This window comes from Rhipicephalus microplus, chromosome 1, assembly GCF_043290135.1.
Source record: "Rhipicephalus microplus isolate Deutch F79 chromosome 1, USDA_Rmic, whole genome shotgun sequence".
In the NCBI taxonomy this organism is placed as follows: Eukaryota; Metazoa; Arthropoda; class Arachnida; order Ixodida; family Ixodidae; genus Rhipicephalus; species Rhipicephalus microplus.
Window position 1 is genome coordinate 269,136,297 of NC_134700.1, and position 18,294 is coordinate 269,154,590.

General features: G+C 44.2%; 1 protein-coding gene across 1 annotated transcript in view; it reads right to left on the reverse strand.

Annotated features, from left to right (window-relative positions):
• Window positions 1–17,815, reverse strand: part of LOC142817248 (cell adhesion molecule DSCAM-like) — a 172,428-nt gene extending 154,613 nt beyond the window's left edge. The window contains exon 1 of the mRNA XM_075894316.1: window positions 17,446–17,815. The gene's annotated coding sequence lies outside the window, so the exon portion shown is untranslated. The remainder of the gene's footprint in view (window positions 1–17,445) is intronic.
• Between the last annotated feature and the right edge of the window lie 479 nt (window positions 17,816–18,294).

Below are 18,294 nucleotides of genomic sequence, written 5' to 3' on the forward strand. Positions count from 1 at the left end.
GGCCTTCTGCTACGCAATGTAAAATTAGATTACAAAGCGACCTTCCTGTTTTAATAATTTCTCGTTATGTGTATGTCTCTATAGTCTCTGATTTATGTTTCAATATACATCCCTTTGTATGTTCCAATAATTTCTGGTTATTGCAGCAGCCCGTCTGTTTTGCGTAGAAGTGGCTGTATAGCTGAAAGAGATCTTCTACACCACACTTTTACGGCAATCCGTAAATTTGTCGCGTTTTACGAAGCAAGTATCAGACCACTTGTCCTTTACTCGATCACTTTTTTCTCTGCAGAGTGGCACATGCGAGCCTTAGCTAGCTTATTGGCCGCTGTAAAAATAACATCAACGTCTTATCTACTTCCTACATTTATAGGCTGTGAGATGCGCAATAAATGTACGGCACAGCTACGACCCGTTTCTTCTTATCTCTTTCTGCAATCTCATACTTAACGTAGCGAACTTCTTTAAAGGGTGATGACACGGTCACCCATAACAATCTGTGATTTTCAGCCTAGTAGCAGAGGGTCTATGATGTCTTTACATATTTAAAAAGTCGCCATAAAATTATTTCAGCGCAAAACAAGCCCTACAAGCCCTCGGCCGAAACTTCCGCCCACCACCGGCGACCGTCATGTTGCCAAGACCCATGTGACGTCATGTGCTGATAGGGTGGAACTATTCTCTTCTATAGAAGTTTCACGACTGCAGATCACTCAATTTCAGTTTCAAGCTGAATAAACCTAAATTATTCGTATTGCACTGGTAGCGGACCACGGAACAACATTGTTCACCGGAATGCAGACGCTCGCTTAGCTAGTTGCTTGTTACGTTACGGCTTGCTAGTGTGCCAATATTTCCGCCATTCAGTTCGCTCACGCTTTTATAAAAAACATTCAATTATAAATTAAACATTCGACCAAAAGCGCTACAGTTTCTCCATGATATTTGTGAGCCCACAAGGATTAACCTACATAACACATATCATGATCGAAAATCGGGCGTCATGGTCATTTTAAACGTTCAGCGACGCCCCGCCGCGGTGGTCTAGTGGCTAAGGTACTCGGCTGCTGACCCGCAGGTCGCGGGTTCGGTTCCCGGCTGCGGCGGCTGCATTTCCGATGGAGGCGGAAATGTTGTAGGCCCATGTGCTCAGATTTGGGTGCACGTTAAAGAACCCCAGGTGGTCGAAATTTCCGGAGCCCTCCACTACGGCGTCTCTCATAATCATATGGTGGTTTTGGGACGTTAAACCCCACAAATCAATCAATCAAACGTTCAGCGACAGTTGCCAATGCAACACGAGAATAACCCACATCTAAAAAAAATTCGGCAAATCCCACGTATGATGGGAATCGATGATACGAAGCATGCGGAGGTAACGTGACGGTGATGTAATCTTTTTATCGATCGAAACGTTACAAAATTATGCTTAAGATATGTACAACTGTTGTATGCAAAGACATGTTCAACAGTGGTATATGTATTAGGCAATTGTTTTTATTTTGCGTAACGATGCCAACACCAACATAGGCGTTACCAGTACGTATCAGAAGCGGTAAGCTGATATGTATCGCTTGTGCTCGCGAGGATGGTAGCGCTGGTTAGTGACGTAGACAATGTCAGGGATTGTTGACTAAATATACAATTGAATTTAACCCGGCATGACGCCAGTATGACAGGTATATATATTTAATATTTATAACAATAGCTATTGGACTACAACCACAAGTGATATTTCACCAACATTACGCTTGCATAGGTTCTTTCTTGTAAAGCAGTTTTGTTACCTGTCGTGGCTTTGTGATAGAATACGTTTCTGCCACGGAAAATTCTTGGCTTCGATTCATGCTGGGGCCCCGATATTTATTCTCCGCATTCGTCCGGTCAACGCTGCCAATGTAAGTTATCTTTTTTCTCAACGCTCTCACATATAAATTGTCAATCTTTGTTCTCACCGCTTCTGGGTAGATATGAACTGCCAATCACCTGTAGCTAACACCTGAATACCACGCTCCGTGGTTTACGGGTATGTTGCCTTCCGTGTCTGGAGAAACATTTTTTTTTTGACGACGTACGCGACATGATTTCGACGCGACAGCGTTAGAGAGTTCGTTTCGAAGAAATTCCGGCGTCGGCGTCAGTGTCAGCATCGGCACCGTTGGTTGTCAGCGAAACGTTCTCATTTTATGCGTGACCGAAAAATAGACAACAATGCAAATAAAATAAATAAATGATACAAAAAACCCCGGACCAGAGTGAGGAGGGAGCAAACCAGGGTCCAAGTGGCGGACGATCCCGGGTCGTTTGCGTGGCAAGCGGATGTTCTACCACACCGCCACGCCTCTGCTTGTGAAAAGAGTGAAAAGAACTTCCTCTTCTTGAAAATGCAGTGGAAGTATCTTTCATGCTTCACAAACACACGCGTCCTGTATACACGCTTCAAAATACCACATGAAATATTGCAGTCATAATGTGTGGTACAAGCATCTATTGCGAACTGGCGTAAGAATACGTGACTATTATAATGACTCCGTGGTTGAAAACCAGTACCCCACTACAAAGGGCACACACCCTACTGCGCCTATACCCTTAGCAAATGCTTTCATGCACTTGTAAGTGTTTGAAGTATAGGCACTAGGAAGAGGATGTCGCTATTGCGTTCAACTCCTAAAGGCGAAGCTTTAGAGTAGCTTAATTTTTTTTAGGTGTTTTCTGTCGTGACCCTCCAGACATATTTGTCAAAACCTTTAACCCTCCCAGAATCATTTTGGTCTACCCCAACTTATGGAGGCCATCACCAGAGCGTCCAGACGTGGGCGGCTTGATACATAGATTAAAACGGTCAAAGTGCCCGCAGTCGGCTAAGAAATGCTTCGCATTTATAACGCTTAACTTGTGCGTTTAAGCTATCACCCATATTGTGCTCACACGAGACTTGATGAGGGCAGACTTATGAAAAGCTATGGCTATTTCGTTCTTTACAACCTTCGAGTGTTTCAATGAAAAAAAGTAACAATGGTTTTGAAGATCTAGGAGAAAACTGCCTGTATTCATGGTGCTTCTGAAACGTTAAGGAAACGTCTCTAGAAATTACATTCCATTATTCTTGCGCAATTCTTTAGTAAGGTTCAAATTCAGTACCTCCCCCATTTCACTCAAAAAGTTCGCTTTCGCCGACTGCGGTGACCGCCCTTTCAAAGACCTCACCACTTTGAAACCACGGTAACTTGAGTGAGCAAAACTTTGGAATTCCGCTTATGATAACAGATACGAGCTTCGCGTTTCATGACACATGCCTTGACTCAGACTGGTATCTTTACGAAATCGCAGCAACGCTTTTATTGCCTTTCGAACTGCGATGAGCAGTCCCATAGTCCCTATATCTTCTCGACAGTGAAGGCGTTTCCGTGTTGGTGATTTAGAGCAGCACGGAGGGCAAGCTAAATAGCCTAGGGTTCTTAGAATAGCCTGTGGCACCTTTCAGTAGCCTCGCTACAGCCAGGTTGTTCCCCCTCAGGGGCCCGATAGTCGAGTGCTTCTTTGAGCAACTCAGACAGCGCGAGCGAGAACAAGGGAGCCGGTGTCTCCATATCGCGCCCTCCGCGGTGCCTCTATTTCGGAGCACAACCTGCTGTTCGAGTCTTTGCAAGTGTGAGGGCGCCGCGAAAAGAATTTCGTCTACTTTGAAGCTGTCTTGTACGGGCTACCGTCCAGAGCGGGTACCACAGCAGCCGCAGCAGATGGGGAGACTTCCCTTCTAATTCGGGCACGAGAAAGAACTCTCTCGCGGGCGGCGCTCACCATCGCGAACGACAAGCTCCCCTTCGTGCCGCCCTGAATCGCGGAATAGAGGTCGCTGTATAGAGAGCCTTAACGATGACATGACTTGCCAGGTGCCCATACTTACTATGACACTCGAGCACAAGGTCTGGCTGGGCAACGACCACACCAACCGCGTACATGTACAGAAAATGAAACGGGCAGCTTCGCCTAGATGAAGCGTTATAAGCGAGAGATGTTCACCGTTGGGCTTCAACATATTCGGTGGAGCTTGAACTGTCTTCTCGCGAGTGAGGCATTGAAACGCCAAATATTTTTGGCACCCCCCACAAACCGTTATCTCGCCACGCAGCACCTGTAATGACGTGGAGCCGCAGTCACTTCGTTGCTCGCAAATAGCGCAAGGCCCAGCACTTGCGGAATCATAATGCGTCCACTATTGCGAACTATAATGTAGTTACGGATTTTTTCTATAGTTATCGGACAAGAGAGTAGCCAGGAATGGCCCATGCAGAGGCTAACAAACGCACCACGCGCAGTTGGCTGGGTTGCACTGAGGCGAAAATAGATCATAGGCGAAAAGGGGTGAGCTGAACCAGGGTGATATATATATATATATATATATATATATATATATATATATATATATATATATATATATATATATATATATATATATATATATATATATATATATATATATCACGCTTTTCCCGCTTATCTTTCCATTCTCGATCATTTCCCCATCCCCCTATAAAGGGCAGCCATACAGATGCCGTTATGGTTAACCCCAGTTGGTTATGGCTTTTTTTTTCTTTCCATTTCATTACATTACGCTTCTCATTACATTGAATCACGGTTAGCACACAAGCAATTTTAGTTTACCTTGTATATCTGTTGGCAGAATATGCATAACCCAAATACTAATTATGTTCGTAGCAACAAGCATAATTATATATATATATATATATATATATATATATATATATATATATATATATATATACTTTTTTTTTCAAGTAGAATGTTTGCGTATGCGACGATGGTCGCTGCTAGCCATAACATAAATAAACCTTGACATTCTTTATTGGAATATATTGTGAGCTACGCATTCGAAGCTGAAGTTTTTATGGACGGCGTAATCAGTGCGATCCTGATCCGCGTCAGTCTGCGTTATTAGGTTTTTTCAGTAAGCCTATACGCACTACAACATTTTTTATTCTATAGGCAGTTGTGTGTGTTGCCTGACTGGTTAGTTCAGAGAAAGAACACAAAAACCAAACTCACCTTTCAAACTAAATCGCAATCAATGGAAGACAAATATTTATCTGTAAAGTTTAAATTTTTTGTTTGGCTTTGTTTTAGCGTTTTGCCTCGAGTAAGGTGAGTCTTTACAAAACAAAGAAACGTCGAAGTGAAAGCTAGCGTAACAACAAGAAAGCAGTGATTTGGTTGACACCCACACACATACGCGCACACACACACAGACACATTCTATGCTTGCTCATAGAATTTCATCAAAAATTTTACAGACAAGTACATCAGCGATCGCTGTGCAGTATAATCTATTAAAGAAAGGATAATAAAAGTAACATTATAAAGAGATCAAGCGCTGACCTAAGACACGAGCTGTTCAGATAATAAATAATCTTTGCAGAAGACACTGACGCGTATCATAAAAAAAATGAACTTCATGTTCTTCGAAGGTAAAGCCCCCTTCAAATTGTATACGCTACATTGCTCCATTATCGAATACTGAGGCATCACATCTTGCACAACCATCAATAACAAACCTATTCAAACGTATGTCCGGCATGACTGGTTTTTGTTTAAGAATTACAGGTTTTTCGCTTTACACCTTAGCGGGGGTGTGCACCACTAATAATGAACACTGTGACTTCAATAAATCGCTTATGGCAGCTATAGCACCTTGCAAAGCCTTTTATCTGTAGTGCATATATATAGGGGCGCTGAACCTCGATCTTTCAGTACATGCAGAACAATTTGCTGATTTTCTTCAGTGGTGTATTCACTCTTGTGGCTGACGATATCTGCTAACATATTTGTCAGGAATGCATCGCATAGACAAGAAGCTTGGTCATCACCATCGCCATGTGCAGTTGCGCAGTATTTACTAAAATGGTTGCCATATCAACAGGTTCCACTAGCATTGGGCTGTTTTGTCTATTATGCTCACTCAAAAGCTTTAGTGCAAATATTCGAACGCAGGTTGAGAAAAAAAGGAAACTAAGATTGGAGGCAGTGTTCCCGTTCACATTTTGTTTTGTTGTTTCCTTTGTTTGATTCTTTTGTTTTGTTTCGGTGCATTTTACCAGTTTGCGATATGAACTGACATGCGAATTCAGCTGTGGTGCGAGATACATGATTTGTTTAACGAAAGTATGACAAATTAGTCCCGCAGCGAAAAAGTAAGTAGTCTGATGTTATTTCATCTGAAACATCTTAGATAAAGTTGTAAAATAAAACAGTGCCATAACGAATGTGGCACGCAAGATAAAACTTTATCCACGACTGATACGCTGCGGCGCAGTTGTTCACGCACGAGAGGCATTCTAATTCAATTTGACTAAATTTAAATTAACGCCACTTCTATTACACGTTCTTACCGTTTGCATGCGCGTTTTTTTTTCTCTGGACTCCACCAGAACCTCGTCGAATTAAGCATGCCATCGCACAGTGTTACAATTTCTTATGCTTCAGCAACAAGCTGCGCACTCAAGTATTCATCAACGCGACCTGCATTCAAGAACCTACATATTTAACTTCGTTTATTCCTTTATAAAGTTACACGAGGAAGGTCGACTCGTTCTAATTGTGATTGCTTTTTTTTAGGATATGTCATGGCACCACACGCAAAACGCGCGCCTACAACAGTTACACCGTATCTTCAAGGATGTCCGACTTTAATAAGTAATCGAGCGCGAGCTTGATCAAGATATGTTCTCTCTAGTACCAAAACAGCGGCGCATTAAAACTCCGGAGCGAGGAGGAACCGCACAAGTAATTCATTTTTTATACCAGATGCAGCAAAAAATGGTGGAGATGGTGCTTGCCTTCTTTCTGAACAGCATGCACTCGGGAAAGCTTCGTTTTATAACTAGCTCCGTTACTAAGCGAGAACGAAGAATACAACCATTTACGTATGTGGACTAATTAATATTTACACATCCACTGCTCAGAGCGCACGCAGGGACTAGACGACTTTGTGGAGACATATGTCGCTGGGGGAATGAGATGTTGCTGCGTGCGTTCTTTAAGACTGCACGCTTTTATTTTCCCGCCGAAGAGATTTCACGCCGGCGGGAATCTCTGATAAGCCGTGTACACATAGGAACGTCACGAAGCAGGCTTAGCGCCACCACGCGGACAGGTTTCATTAGCGTATTGCGCTGGGGAAAAATGCAATACAAAATTACCGATTCCGAAGCCCCCTTACGAGTTACTTAAATGTATGCACAGCACTCGCCGACCACCCTGCATGATGTATATTAAATTGAGCAACATTGAAAATGTCTGTTCTTTGAGAAAATGGCATTTTCGTAATTATTCTTACTGCGTGAAGAAGATTCATGGCATAATTTTTAAATAACAGCGCGAAAGGCTAATAAAATCACTTTCTTCATCATGATTTCTACTTCTAGTTTTCTAATATCTCCTTTTTTTATTTTTCAGACACAGAAAACGTAAATTCGATATTATAGGTGGTTTCAGTTCAATTGCGACTGGCGAAAACGAAAAAGGTAAGACAATAAAGAGAGGTACAACGGGGTTTTCATCTGCCTTATCCGTTGTACAAATATATATTCCCAACTCAATACCGGCATTGCACGGCAGTCTTCAGAGTGATTTTGAATTATTTATTGAATAATTCTGGTTTTAATTAAGTGAAATGACTCAATTAGTAATCGTAAGTGTGGCCATGCTACCTTTAGAAAAAAATGTTACCAGTCATGACTACTTTAAATTTTCTAGGCGTTTTTTTTCTTTTCGTGGTGTTTGCTTAATCTTCAGAACTTGTTTTTTCACTGTACTTCAGCATGCTTTCTAGAAAGAAAGTAACATAGGCTTGCGATAAGTTCATGGCTGGTCCATATATGAAATGGAAGGGTGGATTGTTGCACGCAGTTTGCAAAAAGGCAAAAAACCAAAAGTGCGCTTTTTGAACTATCTTTTTATCTAAGCAGTCAAAACTCCTTCTTAACGCTCCTTTTTTTTAATTCCCCAGGTTTGCCCATGCCGGTCAAAATACAAACCTTTGGCGATTCTTGTACGACACACTGCTTTGAAATGTTTTATTTCTTTAATTTATTTTTGTGAAGTCAGAAAATGAGCTTCATTTTTTCAGATTGTCCGCTTACAAAGAATAGTCTCTTGATATCATAGCTGTTACCAAACCGTACATGCCCGTTAAGGCGGCAATAATGTTCAGCGGCATAAAAAAAAAAAGATAGCCAGCTAGCCAAAACTATAAAAAAGACAAGAGTACTCAACACTCGTTGTCATGGCTACGAGCGGCGCTGACAGACAACGTCAGCTTAGCATGCACAAAAATACGTGACTTGGTGGACGAGAGGACGACCGTCACCGTATTTCGATTGGTAAGAGCATCGGACGCGTAATCAGAAGGTTGTGTGTTCGATGCCTGCCGGCGGCAAGCTCTCTTTTCGTTCCCCTTACTTTCTACACATTCATATCTCAATTACTACAATACACGTGAAGGAGCATACACAACGCCCCCTACGCCCTACTTGGCTTCTTTGTCAACCGGCTGTTGTTAAGGTTGTGTTAAACAAAAACAAATAGCAGTTCTTCTGTGTACGAATACAACCGATGAGTGGAGCTTCTTGGAAAGGGACGCAAAGCGCCTGATCTCGCTGCTCGCTCTCATAAAGGCGGTAAAGTGGGGAGGGCGTTTGCTGCGTTCGGTGGCGATAGCGACTGAGCAAGCGAGTGTGCTCCCTGCGCTCCTGCTGCGCCGCACAGCGGGCGCGCACCTGTTGTTTTGCTCGGCGCGCTTGCTCGGCGCAGGGAGCTTCGACGGCGACGGTAGCGACGGTGCCGGCGGAGGGCAGCCTAACGAGCGTCGCTCCTTGAACAAGAAAAGAGCCCTCAAGTTCCTTTACCTTCGTTCAATAATAGCTAAAGTATGCGACATACGTCTATCGACCTCGCAAGTGCACGGTGATCTCCAATAGATCGCTGTATCGATAAGTTACTACAGTTGAGCTAACCCAATCGAGCGTCTCGATCTGCTGCCTTGCAGGCAAGTACGGGGAGACACGGAACATAACGGCTGCGCTTGCGGAATCTAGCGTCTCGACATAATGATCGCCGGGGTACATACACGTACTACCCCAGCACGCGACCAACTTAGGAAACTCGTCGGCGCAGCCCACGTGGAAAGCAACGATATTCGGAAGCTATAGGAAAGGCGTAACCAGCACGTAACCGAAGGCGTGCTGGCTAAAACCCAAAGAAAGTCGACACGACTAGGAGAGTTCAGAACGAGGCTAATGATGATGGGTCGTGCCTCCTTCGAGTGCTGGTACTTGAAGTCCCCAGTCACTGCATGGTAGCGACTGTAATTTTTTTAGATCAATTAGTTTATTGCTCCTTCTCTGTTTCACTCTTTTCACTGGAGAAATCGAAATTATAAGCAGTGGTGAAGCAGTTACAATGCTCGGCTGCTCATCCTAAAGCAGCGGCTTCAAACTGCGCTTCATTTCGACGGAGCCAAAATGCTAGAAGCCCGTGTACTATACGCCATCAGTACGGGCTAAAGAACACTGGACGGGTTGAATTTTCCGGGCCTTTCGCTACGATGTTGCTCATAATCATATCGTAGTATCAGGGCGCAAAGCTCCAGGCGTTCTTATTATTAAACTACAAACAGATCTCGCGTTCCTGGGCTCGCTGCATATCATCGATTCAAGCAGCAGTACTAGACAACAGAAACACAAATCACTTTTGCTTATCTAACCATGGTAAAAGGACTTACTATACTATGCCTAGTTTTTCGAAATTCATGATCATTATGTACATCACGAAATCAACTTCCCCAAAATGTATTTAGATATTGTTTTATGTCAGGGTCTACCACGGCTCCACTGATGTATTTCCATGATGGATATGACGAAGTAAATTGTGTACTAAGATATTGCGAAGAAAAAAAACGAGAAAGAAAGGTTCCGTAGCGGGGCGTCGAATCAGGGACCTCTCACTGCAGCGCGTTATCCAAGCCACTATGTTAAGGGGTGTACGTTGTGAAGCATGCTAACGGCAAGCCTTTGTATACATCATATAATGTTGGCGACCGTCAGAGCTCCACAACTTCCCTGCGTTTTCATCACTAGTGACATGGCGAAACGGCCTCGCGTTGGCTAAAGCGTTGGGCGGCTATAGCATTCCTTTGAGCGCGCGCCTCCTCGGGGCATGGTCTGTCCGCCTGCGCGCGGATTTATCACATCGGAATGACGATTCAGGAGAGCACGAAGGTCACTTCGCTCGCTGCCGCGGCCGCCTTTACGGAAGGCGCACGCTGCTCACATACGATGATGTGAGATAGGTGACAGTTGTTCGCGGCTCGTACTGTGTACACTTGTGCGTCCGTTTCGTGCGTCTTTCTTTCTGTTTGAGCCATGTGATTTAAACACTGACGTGAGACAGTTGTTTGTCCACACTCTTGCTGTACATGCTCATTTCGCGAGTGCTTTCTGCATAAGGTTCGCACTGTAAGTTTCGAGCATGACCTCCTCTATAAACGTACGACCTGCTCATGCCTCTGCTCCCCGTGTTGCCATGTTTGTTTTTGCTTGTTTATTATTTTAGCTATCTAAATCGCCACAGCACTAGTAACAGCGCGCCATGGCGCTACAACTTACCCCCATCGCTGCAGCCGTCAAACCACTTTTTTGCACGTGCGTGTGCGCGTTTTTTATTTTTTTTTATTAAGGCACTTGCGCAGAGGTGAAGATCTGGTAGTGGAGACCCTGAAGCCAGCCACCGTGGTGCTTTTGACAGCGAGAATGTTGCTTCGAGACGCTTAATCTGTCAATTGCTCGATCCATGCGTTATAAACTTGAAAAACAATGAAATAAAAGCGCACGCACGAGTGCTCCACGACGTTCGTGCATCGTCAGCTATGGGGGTGAGTCGTGGCGGCACCTGGCGGCATCTCTGGTCTCTAGGCGCCAATTTTTATACCCAGACGCCTCCATAAGGGTTGCGCCGATGAGCAGGTTATAAGTTTATAGAGGAGCTCGTGGTTTTAAGCTGCTTGCTGTTCTTCGCATGAAATTGCAATTTGTTGCTGCAGCATTCATTCCTTCAACCTTGTAGGGAAAGAAAGCAAAATAAACGCTCAGCTACGTATAGGTGAAGATAAGTTTCAGTTAAGTTATACCGATTTCTAAAAAAAAAGCATCCGCTGGTATTTTGTTTTTTGTAACTCACCGTACCTGTTGAAATGATCACGGCACTTTCTTTCACGAAATATCGAACTAGTTGGCGTCGTGTCGGTATGAATTATAGCTACTATTACAGCAATCAAACCGACACAAGTATTAACGACCCTTAAAGTAAGATGTCTTGTACAGGCCGAGCAGAAATTGCGAGCATTTTTGTGAAATAAATGCAATTCCACGTGAATTCATCCCGCGGAACTTGAAACAGAGTACATACAAGCTTTCTGAACATTCTACTCTGAACGTGGGGGCTGCAAATGGAAACTCTTCCGAAGCGATGCACGAGTTATATACTAAGTACTCGCAAGGTTCAAAATGTACACAGAAAATCGACAACGGTTCAGTCTCAGCGGAGGGTGGAATACCTGCGTCGAGCACACGCGTGCCATCTCTCGGCATATGCGAGGCCGTGCTGGCGGCCGGACGCGAGCCCACCGGAGCGGCTGAACGAAGAGGGCCCGCGGGGCCATTCGGCAGCGATGCGCGTCTAATTAAGCACCTCATCGTAGGGGCCACCATTCCCGATAGCCTGGCGTGCCGGGTGATTAAGAGGTCGCCGTTATTATCCCGCACTCCCGAGTCCTATATATCGCGGCCACTATCGTTTTTACCGTGTGCGCCTTCAAATCTGGTGCGTTCGTCCTCTCGGCAGCATTCCAGCCGTTTTAGCCGACACACTGAAAGATTTACGACCGGAACCAATTACGCTTCCTAAGTGCTGCGGGAACGAAGTGTAAGACAAAGTGATTTAAACCTTGCTCCCTTCTCTATCCACTAAGATTTATTTGGCAGGGGAGAACAAAATGTTTGATCGTCAGTGTTCGCTTCAATACCTACATACATAAATATGTCGCGTGCATGTCATGTCTTGCTCGTATGTGTTGCTCGCGTATTCTGCGCGCGTGTCAGGATGTCTTGTAGCAAGGGTCTCAGCTAGAAATGTGTGTGTGTGTGTGTGTGTGTGTGTGTGTGTGTTTCGGTGAGAAAAGACGTGTTCTCATCAGGCGTCCTATGGCAACACAATATGTTTTGAGGAGTGGCAGTAACATTACCAACATACTGCACGACGAACTATGGCATAAGCACGCTATTGCATATGAAACGTGACGTAATATGCAGAACGTTTTTCTCGACGCAATCCACCATGAGGAAACGTAGCAAACAAATGTGCGAAATAAGTATAAATTTGTGGTTTCGGCATCGTAAATGTATATTTACAGTTAAGAAAGTCTTATTGACGTATATTCAAACGAACTTGAAAAACAATCCGTCCAAAGGTTGTTGCCATTCATCTTTCCTTTGATATGACCACCAGCCTTTCGTGGCATTCACTATGGAAATTGAATTGAGCTACTTCACTGCGATTACGGATCAAATATTGGCGCTTGAAGTGGTTTCCTTGTTTTCTTTGCTTAATCTCGATCACATTGCCATTTTTGCACATTTCTAACCTCGACCTATTGATTACTGTCATCATGATTGCCTTTTTTTAAACTTTCTTGCTAAATTAGCTTCTTCCGTTTTTCTTCTTTTTTTCACACAAACTTATGTGAACTGGAAATTTTCATGTTCTTTTCCTGTACCCTCCAGCCCGCTATAATGCCCAAAAAGGCACTGTGGGTAATAATTAAATAAATAAATTTTTATAATGCTTTAATTTTTCGCTCCTGTCTGGATCATGTTGTTCGTAGTAATTCTGAAAAATTAAAATTAATTACATCGCATCTTATCTTGCAGGCGAAGGAACCGAAGTTTTTCCTTTAAAAGGAAAGGAATTTGCTCGGGCTCGATCCAGCACCGTACTTATCTGCACTTGCACTCCAGCACATTAGTCATACGCAGTCTCTTCAGCCTTACTTGTTTAGAACGAATGCATTTGCATTCTCGTTATTTCGGCAAACCTCTCCCCAGGCTACCTACCGTTAGTAGGAAGGTCGAACGCCAATTTCTATCAGTTACTTCGAGGTTATCCTCCTTTTTCACCTTTAAATAATATTTGTCCTATTTAAGTAAACTTGATAACTTGCCTCACAACTAATGTAGTTGCACTCTTACTCACATGGCCCTTTTTGCCACTTTTATAACCTCGACCTATTTATTACTGTCATCATTATTGCCCTTTTTTTAAACTTTCTTGCTAAATTAGCTTCTTCTGTTTTTATTTTTTTTTCACACAAACTTATGTGAACTGGAAATTTTCATGTTCTTTTCCTGTACCCTCCAGCCCGCTATAATGCCCAAAAAGGCACTGTGGGTAATAATTAAATAAATAAATTTTTATAATGCTTTAATTTTTCGCTCCTGTCTGGATCATGTTGTTCGTAGTAATTCTGAAAAATTAAAATTAATTACATCGCATCTTATCTTGCAGGCGAAGGAACCGAAGTTTTTCCTTTAAAAGGAAAGGAATTTGCTCGGGCTCGATCCAGCACCGTACTTATCTGCACTTGCACTCCGGCACATTAGTCATACGCAGTCTCTTCAGCCTTACTTGTTTAGAACGAATGCATTTGCATTCTCGTTATTTCGGCAAACCTCTCCCCAGGCTACCTACCGTTAGTAGGAAGGTCGAACGCCAATTTCTATCAGTTACTTCGAGCTTATCCTCCTTTTTCACCTTTAATTATTATTTGTCCTATTTAAGTTAACTTGATAACTTGCCTCACAACTAATGTAGTTGCACTCTTACTCACATGGCCCTTTTTGCCACCTTTATAACCTCGACCTATTTATTACTGTCATCATTATTGCCTTTTTTTTAAACTTTCTTGCTAAATTAGCTTCTTCTGTTTTTCTTTTTTTTTCACACAAACTTATGTGAACTGGAAATTTTCATGTTCTTTTCCTCTACCCTCCAGCCCACTATAATGCCAAAATGGGCACTGTGGGTAATAATTAAATAAATAAATTTTTATAATGCTTTAATTTTTCGCTCCTGTCTGGATCATGTTGTTCGTAGTAATTCTGAAAAATTAAAATTAATTACATGGCATCTTATCTTGCAGGCGAAGGAACCGAAGTTTTTCCTTTAAGAGGCGCTGCAGCGTACAATCTATCTTCTGTTGATGCCACGTAAGAAATGTTGAAGTAAACTTTAACAAATATCCGCCTTCGAAATCGGTTTAAAAAAGATCATGCTAGAGTGTGGCAAATGATCATAATGATGCATGGCTAACAACGAGGCGTTCCATTTTTTTTTGCCTTGTTTATTCATTTTAGAAATATAATTTGCGGTAGATAAGTAGAGTTCTCCCAGTGAACATGTCCTTAACGAAATCCTTATTCTAGACTCACTTGGCTCACTGAACATAGTCTTGTGGCACCAGTCAAGGTGCTCCTTGACTGGTGCCACTGGTTCCGCAGACTCCATGTTAGACGCGAGCGTCCATGCATGTTTGAATTAAAGCACAAGAAGTTAGCATATGACTATGTTAAGTATCATTACGGCATTGGTTTAGGATTACTTCAAAGGAAAACGACTAGGCGCTCTATACAAGTATAATTCCGTTTGAACAGCCGTCCAAATCTCGAACTAGCATGCTCTGTGGTGCCTTTTATGTGTTCCAGCGTCATATGATCTAACGAAGCTGCAAAGAATTGTTTTCTGGGCGCACACTTGCTGTCACCCTCTTTGGAACTGAAGTCGTATTGCGTAGTTAAAAAAAATATGACACTCCCGCACGCTATAGTGGTAGACTTGGGCGGCAGTAAATGAATAATGCGCGCGAAAAAAAGCAGGGTGTGCCACTGCCAACTGATTTATTGATGTTGAAAAAGGGGCATCGAGCTCTTGTTGTGCAGGCGCAACACGAGAGGTATGCAATGACATTGCAGTTTTATTTACGCATTCTTGCCTTTACATCGAACTAGGATTGCCCCGCCACGGTGGTCTAGTCGCTAAGGTACTCGGCTGCTGAACCGCATGTCACGGGATCAAATCCCGGTTGCAGCGGCTGCATTTTCGATGGAGGCGAGAATTCGGTAGGCCCGTGTGCTCAGATTTATTTGTGTGCACGTTAAACAACCCCAGGAGATCAAAATTACCGGAGCCCTCCAATACCGCGTGTCTCATAATCATACGATGGTTTTGGGACGTTAAATTCCGCATATTATTCAATCAAACTAGGAATAATAATGAAGGGATCTAACGTTGCAAAACGACGATATGTGTATTAGTGATGCAGTTCCAGGCAATTCCGGAAATTATTGCCACCTGAAATCACTTAACATGCACCTAAATCTAACTGCACGGAGCTTAAGTAATTTTGTTGTCATCGAAAACGCGTCCGCCGGTGCCAGGATTCCATCCAGAACGTCACCTTCAGGCCAGCAGTCGAGCACTTATAACCACTTGACCAGTGGGGCGGATATCAATCAAGCGCATCTCAGAAGCGTATACCATCAGTGCGGCGGTAACAGTAGAACACGGTGTACCTTTCTCACTCCATAAACTGTCTCCGAAAGTTCACATGCTTTTTAATTACAGCTCATGCTCAGAAAAGCAACACACGTTAAGTATGGATTGCATGCGTAAGTATGAACCATGCGCACCAAGATACGCAACATCCAGTTTGTTTATGTTTTTAGAATGTTTATAGTCGTAATTATAAATCGGTGCTGAAGTGCACACGATTCGGCACATCACTGCTGCCTTTAATTGGCGACTTCATATGAAGGCAGCAGGACTCCGCGCGGCCGGAACATCATAGGTTGATTTTGTAGATGGGAGAATTTGTTTTGCATCTCGACCATTGTACGCCACGCTGTATATATTTTAATGAGCAGATACACACAGACTCAGCGTTCTACAAAGCCACCTGCAAAACATTTTTTGTAAGTCGCCCAGTGCACAAAGCCGTGCTGTAAGAAGCGCTAGGATAGTTAAAAGCAGAGCAGGAATAAAAAAAAGGGTATCAAAGTTTCTTTTGTCAGTTAGCTGACAATCATAAGCTGTCACTGCAGAATGACACCTGACCCGTCATGCTGAATAGAAAACAATATACCCCATAAAAAAATTGACCACAAGCAGAGAATTGTTCGCGGCTTTGATGCCAACGGGAATTGTTTTTTTTTCCTTCATCAATTCGCTTAAAACTTGACATAGCTAAGCTTCGACCAAGTCAGGATGTAGATGACAAGTTAGGTTGTAGTACCACTGATCGTGGTCACGACTATGACTAGTTTCGAAAACAAGGTACCACCCGATTGACGTACGGCCCGTCCCCTATAGACTGGGTTATGTCGACTTACTAGGAACAACGAACCTCTGGCGACCCTATTTAAACGTTGATTTGATTGATATGTGGGGTTTACGTCCCAAAACCACCATATGATTATGAGAGACGCCGTAGTGGAGGGTTTCTGAAATTTCTACCACCTGGGGTTCTTTAACGTGCAGCCAAATCTGATACACGGGCCTACACCATTTCCGCCTCCATCGGAAATGCAGCCACCGCAGCCTATTTAAACGTGACGGCCCGACATAGGTAACTGTAATCTAAAAGACTCGCACGCAGTTTTCTGTTGTTTGAGTTGACAAATGATCGAGGAAAAAAAAAGTGGCTTTTGCGCATGCGAATCACTGTCATACGCCGAAACGGCAAGCTATAAGTAAGTGCTTATTGGTGTCAGAAATAAGCACGGTAATTTTTACTGTACGACCTCAGCACTGTGATATTAAAATACAGGGGTCGGCCACCTGCGGCCCGCGTGTCATTATGTGGTACAAGTTACGGCGTGAAGGACCCCCCCCCCCCCCCGCCCCTATTTTCTTTGGCGCTTTCTATCTGGAGGTTGACATCGGATTCTTGACCTAAGATAGGATTTCTGACTCTAACCTATGTTTGATTGCAACTTCGTGACGGGCGTAGTAATAATAAACCTGATTTCTATTCCAGTTTTACAAATTAGTGTCAACTCGCCGAATTTTTACGATTTGCCTGTGCCCCTTTCCCTTACCCCATTCATAATTTTCCGGGGGGCCCTCCGCTGTGTCGGCTTCATGCAGCTTGGCCCCCCATCTAAAAAAAACTGCCAAACCCTGTTCAATGCACTGGCGGTGTTGGAGAGCCAATGCAGAAAGGTGAACATTGAGACGAGTAGGCACGCGAATGTATAACAAACAAAGCAGCACCTTGACTTGGGCTAACAATGCGAGGTTCATAAAAAGGCGCAGCCTTACCGTGGCAGTCAGCAGTTCCTGAAGTACCGGAATTCACAAGGAACAATCAGCAGCAACATTCCAAAGAGCAACGTGACGAACCGCTCTCAGTCACGAGAGAACTATCACGCACGGAGCACAATCTCCAGTCTCACGGCGACATCGAGATGTTCTATCACTGCGCGCGCCACCTGGGTCGTCCTTCAGCGGCTACTCTGGAGACATACCGGTAGAACTTCAGCCGAGATATTCTCGAATGCACGTAGTTCGAAACTCCGGCGTTAGTTTGCGCGCGTCAGCTACGAGACACACCACTTCACCTAACGCAGTCACGACATCCACACCGATCCGTAGCTGCGAAGGCAGCTCTGGCGGGTCTTTTTGATCGTTGCTCTCTGGCTCGTCACACCGGTCACCCAGTGTGTCCCTTGACGTTGAATTCGGGAAAAGCGATGTGAAAGGGGCACGGTGACCAGTTGGTGTCGGAAGTAAGTCACGGCAACACGACCACTGAGTTGGCACAACACGGATCACACGGGAATAGAATTAGAACGTCAGCGAGCTTCGGGATGCCGCACGAATGGGACAGAAAGTCGGTGCGACTGCTGCGCGGGCCGTCCCAAGAAAGGCGCGTTTCTTCGGCTGCCGGCGACGACGGCGCAGCGCTCGGTGCGACTGTCAGGCCGGGCCTGATTTTGCGCGCCAGAGGGGAGAGGAACCGAGGGGGTCACCGTGGCTGCGGGCTCTGCGCTTATCGCGGCAGCGGCGGCGGCGTGGGCTTAAAGGTCCTAGCGCCGCACCGTGGCTCGGGCCGTTACTGCAGGAGGCGGGAGCAGCAGGAGCGAAAGAGAACCGGCCGGCCGCGCCGCA